Source organism: Acromyrmex echinatior, chromosome 2 (assembly GCF_024713525.1).
Source record: "Acromyrmex echinatior isolate Ae372 chromosome 2, ASM2471352v2, whole genome shotgun sequence".
In the NCBI taxonomy this organism is placed as follows: domain Eukaryota; kingdom Metazoa; phylum Arthropoda; class Insecta; order Hymenoptera; family Formicidae; genus Acromyrmex; species Acromyrmex echinatior.
In genome coordinates, this window is record NC_141853.1 from 26,658,618 (window position 1) to 26,677,042 (window position 18,425).

General features: G+C 38.3%; 1 long non-coding RNA gene across 5 annotated transcripts; it reads right to left on the reverse strand.

Annotated features, from left to right (window-relative positions):
- Positions 1–14,029: 14,029 nt before the first annotated feature.
- On the reverse strand, positions 14,030–16,864 carry LOC147910735 (uncharacterized). Of its 5 annotated transcripts, none has more exons than XR_015544069.1 (4): positions 16,550–16,864; positions 14,691–15,400; positions 14,455–14,538; positions 14,030–14,337 (listed from the first exon to the last, which is right to left on the reverse strand). It is a non-coding gene; the product is annotated as an uncharacterized LOC147910735 (long non-coding RNA). The 5 variants fall into 5 exon arrangements; XR_015544072.1 differs by having other exon boundaries at positions 14,455–14,530; positions 16,550–16,860; XR_015544073.1 differs by having other exon boundaries at positions 14,030–14,305; positions 16,550–16,860.
- Positions 16,865–18,425: the final 1,561 nt, after the last annotated feature.

An 18,425-nucleotide genomic window follows, 5' to 3' on the forward strand; every position in this document is an offset into this window, starting at 1 on the left:
ATTAGTGGTTTGCATTAAAAATTACTGTTCACGTTTAGATGACAGTAGCTGCGTATGCTATGGTCAGAGACATCTGCTACTTATATCATTTTGAAGTGTGAACATTTTCCTACTAAAATTCAGTCAACAGACGTCATCCTTGATTACATATGTGCTTTTCTATAACTGAATTAAAATGGAACGTGATAAGTTGTTTTTCCGATGTGTACTTCTACACTATTTTGATTTGAAAAAAAGTGCAGCTGAAACTCATCGATTGCTTGCGGTGAATCTGCTCCATCGGAAACAGTATGTAGAAACTGGTTTCGATGATTCAAAAGTGGTGATTGTGACGTTCACGACAAACAAAGCTCTGTATTTGGTGGGATATGGAGGGTGTCGTGTATTATGAGCTACTTAAACCGAACGAAACAATCACCGTCGAGCGTTATCGACAACAATTGGAACGTTTGAATGATAATTTGATGTAAAAACGACCATCAATTGCATCAAATCATCGAAAGGTGATTTTACTCCATGATAACGCTCGGCCGCATGTTGCTATAATCGTGAAACAAACACTGATGGATCTCGAATGGGAGGTTCTCCTGCACCCAGCGTATTCTCCGGACTTAGCACCAAGCGATTATCATCTGTTCCGATCGATGCAACATGCTCTGGACACACACTTCCATAATTATAGCGAAGTCGAAAATTGCTGAATGGATTGATTCAAAACACAGACCATTCTTTCGTCGTGGAATTCAACTTCTGCCTGAAAAGTGGCAAAAAGTCATAGCTTCCGAGGGAAAATACTTTGATTGAGGTATTCATATATTTTGTTATTGAAATAAGTGCTCAAATACAAAGAAAAAACAGTAACTTTTAATGCAACCACCTAATACATAAATTGGAGGAATATAGGATTAGTATAATTTATTAAAACTTATACGTTATTTGTAATGTTCCTTCTTCTCTTAGTTATATAGCGGCTGCAATTGCCCAGAAAGCATTTTCGCTAGAAACAAACGACCATAGAGAGAGAGAGAGAGACAAATTCTGAAGGATAGACTTGCTGTATCGCTCGACGAGCCCAACTCAGCGTGCGGAGCCTTACCGATTACAATCGGAGCTTCTATTCTTTTTTGTTTTTTCTCTGTCTCATTCTGTCATACTTCTGTTTCGATAATTCGTTCTTTAATTCAAAAATGTGATTTCTATCGATTTTGGTTTGGCATTATCGCCGATGCGGCAAGGACGCACGATTCCTTTTCTAAACAATCTTGGTATATATTTCTATATATACAAAAATATATTATTATTATGACGTTTTCAGCTGATAATATATTGCTAGTTTATACAATGATTCAACCCATTTCTGTAGTTGAATAGCGCACTTCGTTTGCGCACGACCGATAAGAGGAATGGTGTTTCTTACTAAGTCGACATTTCGACATCCGAGTTGAGTCAAAAATGTACTATATACAATAATTTCAGACCTTGCACGTTTAAAATAAGTAGCTGGCGATTTACAGAAAACTTCAAAGAACAATACTATACTTGCAAAAACGAGTTATGAGCTTTAGTATAAGAGCAATGAGTATTCGAAAATTTCATTTATATGCTACGTCTGCTACGAGGTTGCCGCTTGTCGTTCCGACATCCAAGTAGAATCGAAGCTCAACCGAAACATCGCGTTCCGAGCCCTGATATATATGTATATGTAAATAATTCAGTAAATAAAGTTATTTGGAAAGTACACACACCGCGCGCGCGCACGCATGCGCGTATGTATGTATGCTCTATCACACGCGCGCGCGCGCGCGCGCACACACACACACACACACACACACACACACACACATATGTATTTTATATATATGCATCAATAATTTACTAAATAAAATGTATGTAAGACAGAACAGTGCAATTAAAATAATTATCTTCATTTTATTCATATGTAAATAATATAGTACGTTTCTTATTTATAAACAAATTATTTCAACAAAATTGAAATAACTAATATCATATTTATTTTATTATTATTTTTCCTCTCAAAAGAAAAAACTTTGACCAGGACACGTAAGAACGTTTTTTGATATGAACCTGAATAGGTCGATAATTCAGATCATTTCAGCGACACACTTCATGACAGGGCCGCTGTCGGAATATCGCGGAACTAAAATACTACTCGGTTTCATGGATTTACGTCAATTTCACTCGTAATATACAAACGAAATTTTCGGCAATTCTTTTCTCTTATATTAAAGCCTCTACCTCGTTTCTAAAAGCATAGAATCGTTCTTTCAGATTTTCCGCAATTCGTCAGCTTTTATGAATGTGCAATGTCTGAAACTCTTATATGCAGCACATATTGTGATATGTTGACTACAGAAGCCGATAATAAAACTGTAAGTCTTCAAGTTTCTTTCGTTTTTCGTATTCAGTTGTAGCTGGCGAATTTGCATTGTTGATACTTTAATTGTGGAGAAGGACTTTTCAATCCATAAACACAATTAAGAGAAAAGAGTCTTTAATAATTAATGGTAAAATAGGACACTCCTCTTAAGCATCCTTTTAAAGCCGTTGTTAACAGACGTTTTTGAGTATATGTACATGAGATTTGACAATAATTTTGATTTCTAACAAAGAAAAGGGATTTTCAAGATCATTTTGAAAGTTCTAGAAGTTTTCAAATTACATGTTGTACATTTGTTAATTTCATAAAACATATGCCGAAGCGAATCTCAAACATCCCACTCATCTCGTCATGCGATGACAAAATTAATACGAGTGCTCGGCAATTATCAAGATGGCGCGAGTTTAATAAATTATTGAGACGGTCGATACTTCAGGTGGCGCGGATTAATTAATTATTGCGCGTACGGCACGCGGAAGTCTGTGCTGTCAAGTAACAGCAGTTTTGCGCGAGTGAGAGATTATAACCGCGGTTGCACTGTTGCGTGTTGTACAAGGGCTGCACACGTTAGTATTAAACGTGAGGTGTAGTGGAGTGAGACGGCTACGCGAATCGCGGGGAAACTAGCAACACGCGCGAATTAACTCGGCCACAGCCAGATAGTATGGTAAGATCGAAAATTGCGGAAAGTCAGCAACCGAAAGGAATGTGACTATTAATGCGATTTTATGTACATAGATTGATACGATTACATTGTATTTAACATTACTGTCATTCAGCATCACAAGTTATAATTATTATTCAAAATTATATATTATTCTATAATACATATTATTCTATAATACTTAGTAATATATACACATTAGATTAGTTTATTACAACATATAACACATATTGGAAGCACAGGTTTTCTTTGGTTCTCATATATCTTCGAGCGGAATAGCTGCGGTGTCGGGTCCAGGCAGCAGTATTAACTTCACCAGTGGTCGGATGAGTTCGGATGATGCTGTGCGAACGGTTGTTACCCGGGTAACACCATCTTCTCCTGGATACAACCTTGAGATGCGAATTAAGGACCATCTGCTTGACGGTGATGTCTCGGAAATGATGAGGCACAATGCACCTAGATGAGAAGTGGCGCTCGCCTTGAACCGGGCGAGCAGTCAGAGAGTGCAAGTACTCGCGCTACTATCTTTTTCCAGAAATGATCACGCATTTTTTGCAGATGCTGCCAAGAGAGAGAGGTGTCAGTTTTTTCAGTCAGCGACGGCTCTGAAATGGCCAGCAGCACTTATGGGGGCACTGATAAGTAGATGTCCTGGAATGAGCGCAGAGAGGTCGTCAGGATCGTCGGATAGGGCCTGCAGAAGCCGTGAATTAAGGCTTCCACTTGAGTAAGAAGAGTGCTCATTTTTTCGTAGATGAGCGTAGTATTGCCAATCACTTGGCGAAGGTGTGGTGCGGATGATGAAATGTCACTGGATCTCCTCCGAGACAGCCGCATTGGCGATGCGACGATCCTTGGTGGATGATACTCGGAGAAGCTCTCGTAACTGCTTGTCGGCGTCCGTAAAGCCGCAATCGGAGTGAATATCCGAGCAGAGTCCTCTCCTTAAAATGGAGCAACGAAATACGTCCGTGAAGTAGTCGGAAACGATCTCGAGATACGTGGCTCTCGAGATCCTTGTGGGATCGGTGTCCTTGGAGCAAAGGCACACAAAGAGGGCTATTGAACGCCTTGTGGGATCGGTGTCCACGTCCCCGACTTATGCGCTGAAGTATCGGACTGGCGTAGTCAATGCCTGTCTTGAGGAACGGACGAGCCAGTGTTATGCGTCCTCGAAAGAGATCGCCCATTAGCGGCTGCGGCGTGATTCTTCTCCATCATGCAGATGATGCATCTGTGTAACCAGTAGTTCTCGACGACGCGACCTCGAAGGATCCAGAATTGCAGTCTTATCAGACTCAGCGTGAGCTGCACTCCTCCATGAAGTGTTCGGCAGTGACAGAATTCCACTAGCAAGCGAGTGAAGTGTGATTGTAGAGGCACAATCATTGGCGTTCGTTAGGAGATAAGACAGCGTATTTTAATCGCCCTCCAACTCGCAGAACTCCTTGATCGTCGAGGATTAAAACCATGCTCCGAGAAGATACCGTGCAATGGTTTTTAATTGAGGTGACCTCAGATTAGTGCAGTTCTTGGCTCACTCGGAGCCATCGAAAGAGTTCTATGTCCAGTTGATGAAGTATCAGCGTGTGTGGCGAAACTCCTGGCTCGAGGGATGTTTTCTTGGAAGGCGACCAGTGTAGGTACCATGCCATGATCCTCAGGAACTGGTAAAGTGAGGATAATCGGAGCAGGAACTTCGATTCGATGACCTTTTTTAATGGAGTTGTGCGAGGTGTCGCGTTATTCCGGCATCTCCAATGGTGTCTCGGCGTGGTTGCAGGCTGACGGATCTTGGCAAAACCAGAAGAGGCTTGATCATTGGAATGGATGATGGATGAGCTCGTTTGGCGTCACTTCCCGAGATGCGCAGGCTGGATTGTCCTTTCCAGGAACGTGACATCATTAAGCGTCCGGCATCAATTCCTGGATCAACAACACGCGGTTGGTCACATATGTTTTCCACTTGGAAGCATACCCTTGAATCTAGTGAACCGTGACCTTGGAATCCATAGTCTGGGGAGGGAGCTGTAACCAAACTTAGAATGGTGCGTGTGTGCGCGACCAAATTCATCAACAGAGCTGCGACGCACAGTTCTAATCGTGGAGGCGACCGTATCAAGGATACGGGTTTGATTGTAGCGACTTTGGTTTTAACTGTCAACAGAAACACCCTGATGTCATCCCCGCGGGTGACTCGGAGGTAGATCGCGACGGTGTATCCCCTCTCCGATGCGTCGGCAAATCCGTGCAACTCGATTTGCGAATTTTCGTCGCTGGTTCTCAGTCGGCTGATTTGAAAAGCTCGAGCTGTGAAAGCTCTCCAAGAAATTGCTGCCACTGACAGGCATCGGATGACGGAAATGGAACATCCACTCCAGTTGCTGTAGCCAGGCAGACTGCATAAGGATCTTGGTGCGAATTATAAATAATTGGCGTTAATCATCCGAGAGGATTAAAAAGTCGCGCAGTTCTACAAGCACGCTTCTCTTCGTGAGGTTAGCAACAACACGGGGCTGAATTGTGAACATGAATTTATCTCCGGCCGAGTGCCACTGCACCCCTCCAGCGTGGCGTGACTCTTGAGTTCCACGAACGAGAGTCAGATATGAGACGGTGTTCGACGGGAATTCTGACAAGAATCTCTAGTTTGCTACCCATTTTCTGAAGGAAAATCCGCCTGTCGTGCATAGCTGGCGGAATTCGATTTGCACGGTGAGTACCTCAAGAATGATGTGAGCTCCGGTCACGATGTCATCGATGTATTAGTCACGCTGAAGTATGACGGAGCCTCGCGGAAATCTCGCCTTCTCGGCGAATTGACGGAGAGTACGAATCGTGAGAAAGGGCATGACAGCCCGTACGTCACGGTGTTCTGTACTAAGATTGGTTCGTTTATCGAAGGGCGCCAGAGGATGCGTTGATAATCCCGGTCTTCAGGGGATACAAGAATCTGGCGGTATATTTTTTCGACATCCGTCACGAGCATATCGGTGCCACCGCTAGCTCATGAGTATATCAGCGAGAGCTGACAATAAGTTAGCACCAATTAGCAGATGAGAGTTGAGAGACTCACCAAATCCTGTCTTCTGTGACCCGTTAAACACCCTTAACTTGGTAGACGCATTTGATTCTTGCACCCCATGGTGAGATAGGTAACACTTTCCTTGCTCTTCTGGATTGGCTGACCTCGGCGAGTCCATGTGATTTAATTCCTTGTACTAGCTTCCCGCTCACATCTTCGTTCCATGGTGAACAGCAATCATTCTGCTGGCTGACGAGTGTCTTTGAGGGTTGATAGCGGAAAGACAAAGGGCAGGCGCACAATGTACCGGCCGATAGCTGTGCGCGCGTGAATTTGAGAAAAGATCTCCTCACAGGACTGCTCCTCTGGCGTTAAGGCGGCGGAGTTTCTCTCTCCTGCTCTCAAAAACGTTGCACGGGCGCGTTCAGCTCATGATTGGCGGTGCACTAAAGGGAGCGATGCAGTTGGACGTGGGATTGCAATTGGATTTTCATCACACCCCTCTGAGAAAATGCATCCTAGCAGCATACGCTGAGCAATGAGAGCCTGCGAAGCTCCCTTTCGAAGGCCTTCTTGCAGAATAATGGAACACACTTCTGCGCCGAGAAGCAACGGGATCGGTGACCATAAACTGTGGATCGATGAGTTGGAGGCCCTTGATGTGAGGCCACGTAACTTCATTTGATAGTCGCGCCTTGAAAGACGCGTAGGATGAAGGCGTTAATCCATGTTCCATTGATTCTAGACATGAAGTTAAGGTGTCACCTTCCTGCGACTGGAGCCCGAATGAGAGCCTCTGAAGATTGAGATCGCCGCTCAGGTTCTTAGCAGACACAAGCGTTGCACGAGTGCCTCAAAGATTAATAAGACCTCAGATCCTTGATTGATCGATCAACGCTCTGGCGGGATGAGGATCTCCGTGACGATCGGCGACAATGAGTCTCGCCGTGACGAGTAGAGTTGCTTTGCTGTCTTCATCCTGTCACACAATGGACAGCGTACTTCGGCAGGTTTTGGAATAGCATATGTTTCATACAAAAGCAAGTGATATCTGGCCTTGCATGTGATGCACGTCTTGATGGATTGACCTCGCGATCGGATGGGAACCGAGACAATTGAAGCACAATCGATGTATCTCCGCGACGGCTTTTCAATCGGCAGCGGACTTGGCCTTGAAGGACTTGCACATCATGACGTTGTGTTTACCCATAGAACACAAAAGCAGAAGGCGTCAACAGAGCGCTTGGCGACGTGCGATTTCGCGATTTGCGGCGAATCTCCTTGACGATTTTTGATTTCATTTCCTTGAGAGTGAGAGTTCGCTTCACGATGAAATCCATGAGGGTGTCATGGTCCGGCAAATCCGTGGAATCATTCGAATGAGATTTCCACTCAAGACAAGTCTTCGGGTCGAAGAGCTCAATGATGAAGTGATTGAAGAAGTCGTAGGAATTAATTGGTCTTCCAATGCTGTCCTGGTCGTTTACAACACTGATGGCTGTATTATAAATGCGACTGAGCTCTTCGGCAATATCTTTTCATTTTTTGCACGGCGATGAATGTGCAAAAATTGGAGCACGACAACTTCTTCTTATTTTCGTAGTGCTTGCACAACAGTGTCCACGCATGCAGATAATTGTCTCTAATTACAGCTAATGGACATATCAATGTATCAGCGGATCCCTCCAGGCAATGCTTCAAGTGATGGAACTTCTCTACGTACGAGACGGACGGATTATTTCCGACAATGGATTGGAATATGTCTCGAAATGAGGGCCAGTCTTCAAACACGCCCGAAAACGGATTTTCAGACGTGGCAATGCCAATTTGGTGGCAAGATTGGTTCCCGATTCAGTCTGAGGAGCGAGAATGCTCAGCCTTGAACTTCGTCACGTAGTCGTTCAACAGGCTACGCTGCTGTACATATGTATTTTCAGTGGAGTCAGTGAATTGGGATGTGCTGTACTCACTTTCGTCAAAGGCTTCCTTATAGTGAGCTCGAATGAGCTCGTATTACCTTTCAAACTTAGGCCCATAGTTGATCGAGGAGAATCAAACGAGTCTCGATGGCTTGGAGTGTGATGTTCGCTGTACCCATCTTCTCCAAATTCGACACTAACCTCACTTATTTTCTTTTTTTTAGTTACCACGCGCTACACGAACGCGACAGTTGCACTTCTGGGTTTCTACATAGTACACGTCACAAACAAATCTGGCTCGAAGGATCAACTAACGTTAGAGAGAATTAAACAGGAAAGACAATCACGAGTAAAAGAAAGATGAAGGCGATATCTAGATCAAGTAACCCGACACAGTTTATTCTTTATTATACAATTCACAAATTAATAATTTTACAACGATAATGAGAGTAATAAATTCTTGCGAAAAAACTGGATTTCAGTTTTCTTGTGGAAAAAATATTTTACGAGAACGGTGAGCAATTACCGATGCATGTGGCGGTGGATTTTCAAGCGACAAGACAAAAGATTTCGGCGTATCTCAACGGTGGTTGCCTCTTAAATGGAAAAGCAAATATTTCGGCGTATCTCAATGGCAGTTGACTGACTGACTCGGCGGCTAGATGCCGGACTTTATCGAGTCAGTTGCATCAAGGTTGACCTTCCGTCAATCGCCTATGAGATTTCCGAAAATTACGAATTTTTTATGTGATCTCCTGATTTGCGCGGCAATCTGAGACGAAGAGAAACACTATTGCCATGCGCGACCAAAATTTGGTCGGTGTCTATGATTGGATATGGTCTAAATGAGTTACGCGCATTACGTCATGCAGACGTGCGTTGTAATTTAACAAAATTGTTAAAGCTGTTAACAGACGTTTTTGAATGTATGTACAACATGAGGTTTGACAACAATTTTGATTTCTAACAAAGAAAGGGAATTTTCAAAATCGTTTGGAAAGTTCTAGAAATTTTCAAATTACATGCTGTACATTTGTTAATTTCCTAAAACATATGCCGAAGCGAATCTTAAACAACTATAATAAAATACTTATATACCTAACAAAAAATTAAATATACTCTTAAAAAGGTAGTTAATACTCTTGAAATCTTATTCATTTTCATATTATTTATTTTTAAACAAATTTCATTTCATTCTATTTGCATATTTATCTGTGTTGTTATCCTTCTTTAATTTATTCATTATAAAATCATTGTCTCTCTCTCTCTCTCTCTCTCTATATATATATATATATATATATATACCGGGTGTCTCAGAGCACCCGTACCACCCTTTTAAAAGGTAGGGATGTGTTTGTACAAAAAAATGGTTCAGACAAAATTTGCAGGATTTCGGGAGATCTATCTGATGGTGACCTTGAATTTGACCTTGAGGTCGACCTTGGGCATAACTCAAGGTCAAAGTACCGTTTTACAAATGTAAACCCTTATTCATGACATCACAAATGAAAATAGCGGAAAATTTTACGTCCGAATACGTTATCAAGCCTAGGTCAAAATTACCCTTAGAGGTCATGTGGAGGTCAAGTTACTTTTAGAGCACTCGTACCAACCTTCTAAAAGATATGGATGTGTTTGTACAAAAAATAGTTCAAACAATACTAGGTATTTACATAGCTATGATGCATCCATCTGCTGGTGAATTTGAATTCTACCTTTAGATTCATTTGTAGTCGTGTACATCGATTTTTAAAGATTCCTAATTGTCAAGATCTTGAACAGTCGATGCCGCCTGTGTCAGCGTTACCCAAGATGTACCACGTGGAGGTCACAAGGTCGGACTTACACCTCGTCGGGGTGCTTTTTTAAGGTGGTTCCCCTTGCCGTCACCTTTGTTCGTACGCATGTGTTCAGTCTAGATTTTCGAAGTGTCCTCCATGTGCATGTATGCAGGCTGTTATTCTTCGTTGAAAATCATCCATCACCCGACGAATTTCGACAGGATCTAGAGACTGAATGGCTTCTCGAATTCTGTTCTTCATGTCTTCTGAAGTCGTAGGTCGTTCGCGGTATACGAGGTCTTTTATTCTTCCCCACAAATAAAAATCGAAAATTGTAAGATCCGGTGATCGTGGTGGCCAGTTATGTGGACCATATTTACCTATCCATTGGCCGCGAAATATACGGTTCAATTGTTGACGAGCAATGACAGACGTGTGGGCTGGACATCCATCCTGTTGAAACTACATATTTAGACGTAGTTGAAGTGGAATATCTTCAAGTAAACGTGGGAGTTCGTTTTCGAGTAAATCGACTAAGCTGAATTAAACTACACTAAACTAAACTAAACTGAACTGAACTGAACTCAACTAAACTGAACTGAACTAAACTTACTTGTTTGTTTTGCTTTTCTCCCTTTGCTCGCTTAAGAGTTTTATAAACTGTCGGTTTTTTTTTAGGTGCGTTTTATACCTAGATAGGTAGGTACTTAGGGGATTCAATATTCGGGGATTATTATTCATTTATAGGTAGATATGTCTTACTCAAGCGAAGAAGCTGCGTTAATGTTGTCGGTTTTGAGTAGGGCTGGAAGTTTTCGCGAAGCTGAAAGAATGTGGCGAAATGAATATCCCGATCGTACACCGCATTCGCGCAATGTTTTCAGTCGTTTGCAACGGCGGATAATTCAAAAAGGTATCGTCCAATCGGATTATAATAAAGGAATGCAAATTCATCGTCCGCTTCGTGCAGTACGGGCACCTGATATAATTGCTTCTGCTCTTGTAAATCCTACCGATTCTTTAAGAAGACGAGAAAGAGATAGTGGAATAAGTAGAAGCACTATCAGTAGAATTTTGCGAGAAAATTCATTTCATCCATATCGAATGTCACTTCACCAGGCCATGACATTGGACGATCATAGACAAAGACTGATATTCTGTAATTGGATTACTCAACAATTACCTACTTTCCATAGAAGTATCTTGTTTTCTGATGACTGCACCTTCAAAAGTGACGGCGAAGTAAACACACATAATCTCCGTTATTGGGCGCAAGAGAATCCACATTGGTATCGAGAAATCGATCATCAACGTATCTGGAAAGTCAATGTTTGGTGCGGAATTGTTGATACGCATATCGTCGGACCATTTTTCTTTGAAGAAAATCTAAACCGTTTTCTGTATGTCGATTTACTCGAAAACGAACTCCCACGTTTACTTGAAGATATTCCACTTCAACTACGTCTAAATATGTGGTTTCAACAGGATGGATGTCCAGCCCACACGTCTGTCATTGCTCGTCAACAACTGAACCGCATATTTCGCGGCCAATGGATAGGTAAATATGGTCCACATAACTGGCCACCACGATTACCGGATCTTACAATTTTGGATTTTTATTTGTGGGGAAGAATAAAAGACCTCGTATACCGCGAACGACCTACAACTTCAAAAGACATGAAGAACAGAATTCGAGAAGCCATTCAGTCTCTAGATCCTGTCGAAATTCGTCGGGTGATGGATGATTTTCAACGAAGAATAACAGCCTGCATACATGCACGTGGAGGACACTTCGAAAATCTAGACTGAACACATGCGTACGAACAAAGGTGACGGCAAGGGGAACCACCCTGACGAGGTGTAAGTCCGACCTTGTGACCTCCACGTGGTACATCTTGGGTAACGCTGACACAGGCGGCATCGACTGTTCAAGATAATTAGGAATCTTGATAATTAGGAATCTTTAAAAATCGATGTACACGACTACAAATGAATCTAAAGGTAGAATTCAAATTCACCAGCAGATGGATGCATCATAGCTATAATAAATACCTAGTATTGTTTGAACTATTTTTTGTACAAACACATCCATATTTTTTAGAAGGTTGGTACGGGTGCTCTAAAAGTAACTTGACCTCCACATGACCTCTAAGAGTAATTTTGACCTAGGCTTGATAACGTATTCGGACGTAAAATTTTCCGCTATTTTCATTTGTGATGTCATGAATAAGGGTTTACATTTGTAAAACGGTACTTTGACCTTGAGTTATGCCCAAGGTCGACCTCAAGGTCAAATTCAAGGTCACCATCAGATAGATCTCCCGAAATCCTCCTGCAAAATCTCCTGCAAATTTTGTCTGAACCATTTTTTTGTACAAACACATCCCTACCTTTTAAAAGGGTGGTACGGTGCTCTGAGACACCCAGTATATATCCCTCTCTCTCTCTCTCTCTCTCTCTCTCTCTCTCTCTCTCTCTCTCTCTCTCTCTCTCTCTCTCTGCGATCAGCAGAATTTACTTTGCAATTGTTGGAAGTTTTCTTCGCACTGATTAAATTATATTTTAAAATCTTATATTATTTATTAAGAGGAATGGTCTTATTTCAAGTAGACATTCATAAAACAGTTGCGTTGTGCTAAACACACCTATTGTTATACGTATGTACATACAATTTCAGTTTTACACTTTACATTTGAAAATGCGCGTTTGCAAATGCTAGTTTGATCTAGAGTATCTATAATAAGAGTACGAACAGAGCGAGAATGAGACAAAACCTGAAACGCATCGAAACGCGCATGCTTTTTCAAATGTGAAGTATAAAACTGAGACTATGTTCAAAAATTTATTGCCAGTACTGAAAATCTATAGTGCACGTAACATAAATTATAGATTTTCAGTACTGGGGCTCTATTCTCGAAAAATATAAAAATCGCATATAAAAAACTAGGGATGTATTATATTGGGTCATCTAAAAAGTATCCGCGGTTTTTTGTCACTAGATGTGTGTTGATGGTCATATATCTAGTGACAAAGTACCGCGGATACTTTTTAGATGAACCAATAGTATTTGTAACATATATTATTTCATTTCCCTAGTTTTTCGTATGCGATTCTTTCAAGAATCTTTTCAAGAATAGAAGTCCTGGTAATAAATTTTAGAATCCGTAGAATACCAAAGTCTGGAGGTCGATTGTGTATCTTCAAATAAGGTGAAAATTACAAAAGTGAGCAGAGTACTCATAATTTAATTGGTCAATATCTAGTAACCTTTGCTCACTTTTATAATTTTCACTTCCTTTCAAAATCCAATCTGGCCATTCCTCCATCCTCTCTTGTGATTGGCCCACACAATAGCAGTACCAATCGAGAACGCATATATTGGGTCATATAAAAAGTATCCACGGTTTTTTGTCACTAGATGGTGTTGATGGTCAACACCATCTAGTGATAAAAAACCGCGGATACTTTTTAGATGACCCAATACAACATACATAATAACTTATTTACATTAAAAAATCACAAACATTCTTACTAACCACACATAGTACTAAATTATTAATAGATATTAATTATTAATAGAGTCCCTACACATACACACACACACACACACATACGCGCGCGCGCGCGCGCGCGAATACACAGTCCTGTGTTTCAGCCCAAATTTTTAGTTTTTTTGAGTCTCGAGGAAAATGATACTTAAAATCCTTTTTCGCAGAATGTGCACTAATCTGCTACATAACTAGGCATTATAGTTCTAATGCATTCACAAACAAATAGGTTAAGTTATAATGATTACACAAGAAATTCACGTTCTGATTTTATTAAAAGAATATATAATTCCATTGCAACCTATTCGCCACTCACCTTTGCTTCTTTTCAATTTGAATGACTCGCCAAATAAAATGACCAATAAACGAACAACTCATTTCTGACACACAGGAAACTCGCTCAAAACAGTGTAAATGGTGTACATTATATGTATGTATGTCAGTTACTAAAAGATTGCAACATTTTTTAATTCGAGATGATTTTCGGAATGCGCAAAAATTCTGATAGAGATCATCTCTGAACGCCTATAGTCAGCGGTTATGATGGGTTATGATAACTGTTAAAGTGATGCAGAATTGTCTTGTACACGGTGAGATGAAAAAAATGTATTTGTGCGCAGTGGAGAAGATTCTTAAAATACCCTTCAGATACCATAAAATATATCGTGATAATAATAAAGTAAACGCTAAATTTGTTTTATAAATTTATTTATATTTTCAAAAATAACATGTTTATTATTATTAAAAATTCAGAAATTAAAAGGAATAATACAATATTATTATTTAATTCAATAATAATACACAAATTCGCTCTCGCAACAAATTCAATGATCGATCACTTCTCTCTCAGGACGATCAATTCTAGCGAGCCTGTGATATCAAGGCAAATGGAAGAACTTTACGCAATTCTTCGCCTATGCATCTGCCGCCGATGTCACAGGTTATCAGAAGCAATTTTCCTATACTTCTAAGGAAACAGGAGAATCGATTGAGTTCTATCTAAATTACGTATTAATATAATCATTTATTTCTTGGTATTGTATTTGCTAATACTTTATATTTTAATTATGTATTTTTAATTTACAGTAATGTTTTAATTAAGTTACATATTTTTACCTGCAACATAACTCGATGAGTAATAAGAGCTATGGACCTCATTAATTCTTTACTGTTATTGCATTGGCATAGGATACTAGGATTCTAAGTACATAATTAATAAGTAAATAATTAATATAAAAAATAATAATATAAATAAATAAAGTAATAAAATAATAAAAATATAAGTGATAAAACAATTATTAAATAATTGATATAAATAACTTTAATATACTATTTAATTTAGAGTATCTTACCAAAGACGAATGCCGACAGGAAACAGATACAGACGGCGACATGATGGTAATTATATGAAAACGAACAATTGTCATTCAAAAGCATTTCGGATGGCTTTCACCTTCATTTTCTATATTCAATCAAAGTTCTTTCCTTCATTCATTCTTTCCATTCATTACGAGAGTTGTTCATGTTGCAATCATTCAATGTCAATCATTTATTCTCATATAATCAGAGAAGTAGTTCACATGCCATACAATATAAAATATTTCAGCATATTGCAAACGTCGCAAATGAATAAACAATAAACGTTCTAAATAATAAACAATAAATATATAATACTATTAACACATTAACTATTAACTATTGATAAATAAACAATAAGTAATACAAACGCTGCTGAAATATTTTATATTATTTGGAGTAATATTAGTATCGTGTGACACTTCCATGGTTCTCTATTATTCCATTTAATCTTTGAGGCATTGATGCAGCTAAATTTTGGAATAACGCAAGCCTTGCGCGGAAACCTCCCATACATTGATGACATGTTCCGCCAATGCCTCGCGGTTATGTCAAAATTGAATTGTTCTATTCCTGAACAATAATCCCAAAGATTTTCTATCACATTCATATCTGGGGATTTGGCTGGCCAATTCAACGTCTCAAGGTTAGGTTGTGCGGCCAATCAATCCTGAACCACTTTCGCCTGATGCACTCTTGAATTATTCTGCACAAAAGGAACACGAAGTATATCAGGAAACGTCTCCCGAATATATGGCATCATCATATCGGATAAAATGTGAACGTATTTCTCGCTGTTCATGCGCAGTGTTGATAGATACAATATCACATAAACACAGTAAAGGATATCTTAACATTACATGACCTTGAAATTTCTCTATATGTTAATCCAATATTTGCATACGTCAATATTTCACCTCTAATATGCTGTGAAATAGGGCCATATTTTTATGTTATTTATAATTGACTTGTTTGCCAAATTAAATGACAATATCAAAAACAATTGAATTCAACAAAAATAATTGAATTTTATTGAATAATATAAAAATATGAAATATAAAATATGAAGTGAAATATTGCAGTATATAACTACTAGACATATACAAAAATTTCAAAATTATGTAACGTTAATGTAAGATATTCTTTAATGTATTTGTATGATATTGTTTCTAATATAAATTTTAAAAAATATATTTGATATATTACAAAGGAGCACAATATACAGATTAGTTCGGCAATTCGAAACAGAAGATCATATAAATCCTCGGCCGATCCAGGGCGTCCAAGATAGCAAACGAGAATGGATTAAAATGGATTGAAATTTTTTTCTATTTGAATGCGTATTTTAAATGAATACTTTTAATGAATACTTTGTTTTGGATTTAATTGGATTCAATTAGATTCAATTGGATGCAATTGGATTGAAAAACTATTTTCTATTCAAAATTTTGAATTGAACAGTATTCACAATGCACAAAAAAATCTAATATTATTTTTAGATTGAAAGGCATAGAGATATGCTCCATGCAGTTCCTATAAATGAATAAAAATGCATTCAGGATTGAAAAGCATTCATTTTAACATTTGTGAATCAATATTTCTGAAAATCTGAATCCATTTCAATTCATTTCAATCCATTCTCGTTTGCTGGGCGCATAACGATTAGCAATTATTAAACTTATATTTCAGTTCAAGAGTTAGCATTCTATTCAGTTATTATTATTGAATTAAATAATAATATTATGTTATAATATTACTTTTAATTTTTGAATTTTTAATAATAATAAACATGTTATTTTTAAAAATATAAATAAATTTATAAAATAAATTTAGCGTTTACTTTATTATTACTTACTACTTATATTTTATGTATCCGAAGGGTATCTTAAGAATTTTCCACTGCGCACAAATACATTTTTTTCATTTCACCATGTACAAGACGATTCTGCATCACTTTCACAGTTATCATAACCCGTCATAACTGCTAACTGTAGGCGTTCAGAGATAGTGGTGAGCTATCAGAATTTTTGCGCGTTCCGAAAACCATCGATTAAAAAGTGTTACAATCTTTTACAAGCCAGTATTCATAGTCGATTCTTATTTTAAGACTGTCTTAAGCATTTCAAGATGTCTTAAGACGATCTTGAAATAAGGGACGCTTATGCAGCTCTTTGATTGGTTCATGACTTCTTAAGACCGTACTTAAGACGGTTTTGAATATAATATCCGGCTATGAATGTCGGCCTAAAATCTGACTATGAATACCCACTTTAATAATTGATTGTACAATCATGGGCAGAAAGGTAGCGATAGTTTTTTTCGATGATTTTTGAAATACGCAAAAATTTTCAGAGTGCGATTTGTCATCTACCGATGCATGTGACGAGCGATTGTATGACAGTTAAGGGTGAAATCACATGGTCCGGAATAGGAATACATCATTAAAGGAACCAATCGGCGCTATTTCGCACTTTTCCATTACGCAAGTTTTGTGTGCTATGTTCACATGATGCGTCAAAGATGTATCCAGTGTGAATATAATTTAAAAACTACTATTAACTTCACATGTTAATAATTTGCTTATTAAAATGAAATATAATTTTTCAAATTGTAAAAACAATTATCACTGTTGTAGTATTTAATGTTTTACAATTAATATTTATAATCTTATAACAATTTTTTGAACTGCTTTAACGCATTTACTATCATTTTTCCGCATCGTGTGAACATAGTACACAAAACTGGTGTGATGCAAAAGTGCGGAAAAGGTGAACACACTGAAATCGTAATGCATCATTATTTTTTTTATCTTAATATCTCTATATTTATGCACTCAGATTTTGTCATTTTGTTTCATTCATCTCGATATTACGCAATTCCATCATATTAATCAGCATCAAATTATTTTAACCTCTCAAAATACGACGTTTATTACAAGACAATGATGCTCTTGCTATTCCGCAACATCAAATACAGAATAGCGTTGAGTAGTTGTTTCAATGACGCATTCTCTATTCTGCAGTTCTATTCCGCACTGTATGATTTCACCCTAAGGCCCAATTGTATCAACATTTGATTTTAAACAAGACTTAAAACTCTCTTTGTCTCTGTCTTTCTTTCGCTTTAAAACGAAACGGAAAGAGTTTTAAATCTTGCTTAAAGTCAAAATAACATTGGTGCAACCGGGTCAAAGACGTACAGAATCGAAGTATATATGATAAAGTCAAGAAACGTATCTTATGTACCGCGAAAAAAATATTATTTGAATTTCGCAAAATCAGCGTAAGTTTAAAAGAGTAAATCAATTAGATGACTTTATTTTATAAATTTATTTATAAAATCTTTTGCGAGTTTAACATTAATATAAGATAACATGTAATGAAATTATAATCTCAGATAGCATATGATATCATGCTAACATTCAATATTCATGCTGAATGTACTGTGATTATATTGAATAAACCAAAAACGTTAATATGACGTCTCAATAAAATATTATTTCTCAAGTATATTGTCAAGATATATCAAATATAATAATTAAACTTCGATTCTGATGCTGAATATACTGCTACCACATCGATTATACTCAAGACGTCTCTAAATTATTCTTGCGGTATATCTCGTGTACGTCTGTCATATATTTTCAGAACAAACTCACAACATAAAATGCAGAACCAACGCTGTCTGCATTTCATTTCTATAAGCATTGCACTTATAACCCTTAAGAAAAG